This window comes from Lathyrus oleraceus, chromosome 7 (genome assembly GCF_024323335.1).
Source record: "Lathyrus oleraceus cultivar Zhongwan6 chromosome 7, CAAS_Psat_ZW6_1.0, whole genome shotgun sequence".
Lineage (NCBI taxonomy): Eukaryota > Viridiplantae > Streptophyta > Magnoliopsida > Fabales > Fabaceae > Lathyrus > Lathyrus oleraceus.
In genome coordinates this window covers 23,939,666-23,946,269 of record NC_066585.1, presented here as the reverse complement: position 1 = coordinate 23,946,269, position 6,604 = coordinate 23,939,666, and the positions used below count along the sequence as shown (strand labels likewise).

General features: G+C 38.2%; 1 non-coding gene across 1 annotated transcript; it reads left to right on the top strand.

The window, feature by feature from the left end:
• Nucleotides 1-352: 352 nt before the first annotated feature.
• Nucleotides 353-459, top strand: LOC127109210 (small nucleolar RNA R71). The gene has a single exon (XR_007796549.1). It is a non-coding gene; the product is annotated as a small nucleolar RNA R71 (small nucleolar RNA).
• Nucleotides 460-6,604: the final 6,145 nt, after the last annotated feature.

Sequence of the window (6,604 nt, the reverse complement as noted above, 5' to 3'; positions counted from 1 at the left end):
ACATTCCGCCGATTCGTGTCTTTTAGATCCACAAAGTTCACACTCTGTGTGGACTACCGCTACGGTGTTAGAGTTTGTAGAAATATGTTCGACCTTAAGGGCTAAAGCGTCCATTTTTGCTTGCATCATGTCCATAGAACTTATCTCATGTATTCCACCTTGGGTCTCCTTTTTCTCTACTGATGCTCGTTCAGTTCCCCATTGGTAATGGTTTTAGGCCATATCCTCAATTAGGTCACAAGCTTCAGGATAAGGTTTATTCATCAGCGCGCCACCAGCGGCAGCGTCGATGCTCATCTTTGTGTTATAATGGAGTCCATTGTAGAAGGTATGAACGATCAGCCACTATTCTAGGCCATGGTGTGGACAGACTCTTAACAGCTCCTTGTATCTCTCCCAAGCTTTAAAAAGTGATTCTCCTTGGTTTTTAGTAAATCTAGTTATTTGGTTTCGAAGAACAACAGTCTTACTAGGGGAAAAATATCTAACAAGGAATACTCTCCTAAGGTCTTCCCAGGTAGTTATTGAGTTAGCTGGAAGTGAATCTAACCACGAACGTGCTTTATCCCTGAGGGAGAAAGGAAATAATCTTAAACGAATCGCACCAGGTGAAGCACCGTTGGATTTAAAGGTGTCGGCCAGTTGGATAAAGACTTTTAAATGTTGATTTGGGTTCTCAGTAGCGAGACCCGCGTATTGTTTCTATTGCACTAATTGCAGTAAAGATGGTTTTAGTTCAAAATTGTTGGCAGGAATGAGGGGGTTTACTATACTAGAACTAGGTTCCTCGTCAGAGGGTTGGGCAAATTCCTTAAGAGGTCTCTGGTCGCGATTCTCGGCCATAGCTTTCTTAATTAGGACGAGTAAGAGGCGTGTGCGAGTGTAACGTTCAGGTTCCGCTAAAGGATCTACAAAATTTCCGGTACTACGGGTTCTTTGCATTTACCGGCTAATAATGGCTTAGTCTAGACGGTGTAACAACAGGGTACGAAATTTGAGGAAGTTGGTCCCCGACAACGGCGCCAAAAACTTGATCGATGTATTCACAAGTGCACGAATCGCGTCAGAGTAATATAAAAGAATATCGATCCCACAAAGACCAAATCATCAATCTATCGATTACTATTGTTACGATGTTTATCTAAGGCGGTACAAATGAGATATTGATGTTGCAAAATAACAGTAAATAAAGAAAATGATGAATACAGTGCAGATAAAGATAGGCTTGAATGTATTTCACGTTAGTTAAACGATGCTTCGATTGTCTAAATAGAACTACTTATGGGGCAATATTTTTTACTCTTAAAAAGAATCCATTTAACGGGAACTGTCACTTTCGCGTATTCAGAACCAAGTTTACCCTTAAATTAAGGCCTTTTATTGTCACTTATAAAAGATGCGCAGAACGCTAAAGTAGTAAACCTATTTTTAAGAAATAAGACTCGTAAGCTTAGTTGAAAAGTGATTTTGATTCGGAAAGTTTTACCTAAGGAGTTTCCTCATTTTAAATCTATCAACGTGTCCGAAAACAGTTTCAAAAATCGTTTTTCTTTAAAGTGATAAAAATTCCTAGTTACTAAGCCAGGGTGCTTTTGCATTGCTTGAGTAGTTAAAATTAACCAAGTTTGTTTCAGAAAACTCGAATTAAAAATCAAAACAGCCCCTAAAGCATTTCTACAGATGCAATATGTGAAACATCTCTTTAACCGCGATCCTTACATTCTAACCTTTGAAAGATTTAACCAGACATGGTAATATAAACAAATACAACGATGTTGAACATGTTGAAAAGAAGTTTAGAATGTAAGGCGTAAAGAACAAGTAAAGCGTGTAAAATAATTAAAACGAGCAATAAAGATAATGGCAAGAAAATTAAATAAAGTAAAGACAATGGCAGGAAATTAAATAAAGTAAAGTATGGCAAGAAATTAAATAAAGTAAAGCATGACAGGTAATTAAATAAAGTAAAGTATGACAAGGAATTAAATAAAGTAAGGCATGTCAAGTAAAATAAAAAGGCGATTAAATTAGAACCAGCTCCAAACGGAGGCTTTAAATCTGGGACAAGGAAGTAAATAAACATTTGGCTTTGAAAATAAAGACGACAGCAAAGTCAAAGTGCTCCAACTCAATCTCACTAAGGTGCGATAACCCCTCGATGTGACGGATTACCACTTTTATAGATGATAATATAGTCTTAGTGTTGTAAACTAAGTTGGATGATTTGTAAATGAACTTGAATGACCTATTTGTAGAGGAACTCAGCAGCATGCAAAGACCAGGATTCCCTTCAACTTCTCTTTAGTGGGAACGTGAAATGCAAAGGTGGCGCCCGCCACCCCTCTATGGCGCCCACCATGTGAGTAAATGGGGAAGTTCGTGGGATCATGGCAGTTTCCTCCTGGTTGAGGGTTGATGTGTCATGGCTTCTCCTATAGCGGCCGCCATGTAGAACGCCATGAGTACAATTTTTGCCGAAAACCCTAATTTCATGGTCTTTTTGCTTCGTTTCTTCTAAAAATGTCCTGAAAGAGCTAAATACCTGAAAACAACACAAAAGACATCATAACACAAGCAAAATGATAATAAAGACCTAAAAAACATGTGAAATCTGAGTCAAAAACGCGGTGTGATTTAGTGTGATCAGTGTGCACCCTCGTCGATGCATCAGAGGATCACCGTCAGGAAGCCTGATGGGGTTGTCAAAACCATCGAAGCGGATCAAAGTTTCTTCATAGAGGATTTCAATCACATCGGCAAGCTCAACTTTGACCGGAAATTAGCTAACATTCCGCTGTGTAGGCCCGCTAGAGGAGGGTATAATTTCGAAGGGCGTGAAGTAAGCTACACGGTTAACCTACACCCTCAATACGGGTTTACCTAGGAGTAAAAAACCGTCAGAGGATATAACTGATGGTCAGAATCTAATGGTGATCATGATTGAGTCAGACGCGTTGACTGGGATTTTGCCCTATGTGGCTGGAAAAAAATATTAGCAACCTTAGAGGCCGAATCTCAATAAATAATGATTATCGAAGCCATTAAGCCTGAGAACTCTTAGGTACATCAATCTTGATTTACCAACCAAACAATAGCTTCAAAAAGTCGGAGGCAAGATTGGATCTATAATGATGAGCCTTGGGGGTTAGATAAGGACCTAATGACTTTGACTAGGAAAATGCATGTGCAGGATCCTTTGGAAAAGGTAGACTTGGGAGATGGGATGATGAAGAGCAATATGCCCCAGTATTTGGCTGAGCTTTGGAGGGATCTTCCCTTAATCAACGGTTTCTTTAGGAGATTTTCCCTTATTGGTAGGGTCTTTGAAGGAGTTGCCTTAAATGGATCTTGGATCCCACCATGCTATGATATGATCTTGATATGGACTGCCCTAGTATATGAATCTTGAAAGGTATGCCCCTAATCAATAGAGTCTGAAGGTGATTTGACCTAGGTTGGCCAATTCTTGGAATGTTTTTCCCCTAATCAACAGGATCTTCAGATGACCTGCCCATAATTATAAGGATTTACTCCTGATCGGTAAGATCTCTGGGTGATTTTCCCTTAGTCAAAAAAGTGTGCTGATGTGGTATGCCTCTGATCATAATATGGTTGAAATTTCCTCGATGCTAAGTATTGATTTAGTAAACTTGTTCTTTTGAAAATTAATTCTAACGCAATGCTCGTGCAAGTTTTGAAATCGAAAATTCTTATAGATATGGTGTGTACAATGGATGATATTTGACCATGAGGTTGGCACGAACGAAGATATGAAAATATGGTAAAAAAAATGTGGTTAGCGGTGATTTAACAAACATTTGGAGTCAATTTAACAACAATTTTGATGAGTATGCTTTCATAGTGAACCTAACTTCAATTAGGTCTTTTAAAGGTTGTAACATGGTTAGATTCACGATTTATGAAAAAAGGATATAAGGCTCAAAATTTGATTTAAACCCACCCCTACTCCTTTGATGTTCTCCATTCCTAAATTCAATTAATTCAACGTATATATTCAGTGTGCAATAGAATTTGATAGTCATGATAATGAAGGTAGATATATGTTGGTGTAAGCCCTAGAAGTCAATACTTTTGGTACTTGTATCGAATTATTTATTAATAATAAAAGGCTTTTTCTTTATTATGTTTGTCTAATAAAGTCCCTAGAATAGATAGTCTGTTTAATGTATCAAGTGTGACTTAATCATGAGATCACATTAAACATAAGGACACTATTCTTAAAGTATCCATAGTCGAGCTTTATTGTGAAGTGGGATAACATTAAAGCATTAAGACTATTATGTATATAGACTGATGATCACATCCCATGGATCATGGATAAGGAGTTATCAAGTCTTAAACATAGGTATGAATATTTAAGTATTATTTTTACTGGATTGACTCGCTATGAGAATACTATATAGAATGTTATGCAAAGTGTCATAAGTTATTCTCATGGTGATAATGGTGTATACCACCCTTCGACCTGAAACCACTATGGACCCTAGACGTAGAGTCGAGTGCCTTATTGTTGATCAAACATTGCCCGTAACTGGATGACCATAAAGACAGTTGATGGGTACTCCACGAAGCATGCTAAGGGACATGAGTGACCTAGATGGAATTTGCCCATCCTGCGTAACAGGATAAATGTTTATGGGCCCAATATTGAACAGGACAAGGATGACACAGTTTATGCCTTGTGTTTAATATAGACATAAGGGCAAAAGGGTAATTGTACACATAAGTATTATCACAAAAGGATTTGTCAGATCACATGACATTTTCGTGTCTTAGGTAGCAGTGATGTATTGCAAGATACCGCTCATTGTTTATTATGTTAAATACGTGATTTAATATAATTGCCAATGCCGCGTAAACCTACAGGGTCACACACAAAAGGACGGATTGATGAGAGATAGAGTAACTACGGAATACCGTAATGTACGGTGCACTTAAGTAAATTGTAGAACATCGTAAGATACGGTGTACTTAAGTAGAATACAAAATATGGTAAGGTACCACGCGCTTAAGTGATTTTGGCATATTATAAGATATGGGCCACATACACTTGAGTGGGCTTTTTTTAGCTTGCAGCCCACACAAGTGGTTCTATAAATAGAACCCTTGTGTAGAAGCATTTGTGCAGTTGCAATTTCGTTTCTCTCTCTCTCTCTCTCACTCAAAGCCTTCATTCGTAGTAGCTAGCACTGAGATTGAAGAAATTCATTCGTGTGGACTGAGTAGAGGCGTTGTCATCGTTCAACGTTCGTGATCGCTCCGTAGATCTGCATCAAAGGTTACAATCGCCACAAGAGGTAACGATTCTATCACTGATCATGCCCATTCGTAAGGATCACTAAAGGAGAAATTTTAAATTCTGCTGCATTTGGATCGCTATTCTCCTTCAGTGGTATCAGAGCCATTTACGAAACCATGCGTCTGATAGCTGTTTATTTTCTGTATTTTCTGTATTAATACGATTAAAAGACAGAATGAATCAAAGAACAAACAAGTAATTAAATTTGGCATCATGTGTGTATGATTTGGATGATTGATGTTGACTATGCTTCGGAATCCGACATTAGTATGGTGAAGCAGCGATACATCGATCGTCCATAGGTTGTGCAATTGAGATCGATCAAGTTATATATATGATATAAGTAATCCTGATGCAAAATACGATATATATGATATACTGTTTCTGTTTCGTTCATTCAATCACTTAATGGTTGTTTTCCTTTGAGTGATCAATGGTCTTTGCTTCTTGATCCGACATTAGTATGGTGAAGCAATGACGCGTTGATCAATCATACTTAATCAACAATCGAGGTGTGTTTGATGGTCTGAAATTGGTGCATTAGGGTTAATGACGGCACAAGGGTTGTGTTGTCAAAGAGTTGTGCGATTAGGGTTGTAACTGTGCAAGAGTTGTGCTTTAAAGTATCAAGTGTTGATGCGAAAAACGACGTCGATTTCAAATGAGTTGTTCATTAAAAATTTCGGCCAGGGGCGCTGCCCCTTCAACCCTGCAGGGGGCGCTACCCCCTTGACCCCCATCCGCTGATCGGTTAGCGGAACCACCGTCCGCTGATCGGTCAGCGGACCCCCGGCTAACTCTGCATTGTGTGATCGGTCGCCGAAATTTAATTTGGTTTTAATTAATTAAAAGAATTAAAATTAATAATAATAATGTGTTTATTATTATTATCTTGTGGTGATCGGTTATGGCCTTAGTTTTCTTTATTTTGTTTTGGGTTTTTAAAATACGACCTGCGTGTCGTGCCTCTCTTTTAATCTCATAATGTAACTTCTTTTCTCATCTCACTCTCTCGTATGTAAAACGAGTTTCTTTAATGTAATGTAATGTTATGAAGAAAGCGAAGAATTCAATATCAAAGGAGGACAACCTTGAAGATCTTGTTTGGAGAAGCTTAGATCGTTATTAGGTTAGCTTAGGTTCTCTCATTAGCTTGGGAGAACAATTGCGCTAGGGGCCATAACTGTTTCATTATGTATGTTGATGCATGTGAGAGACGATTTATATGATAAATAAGCCGGTGAGATCAGAATAATTTCAAATTCCCTCAAATTAAATATTAAG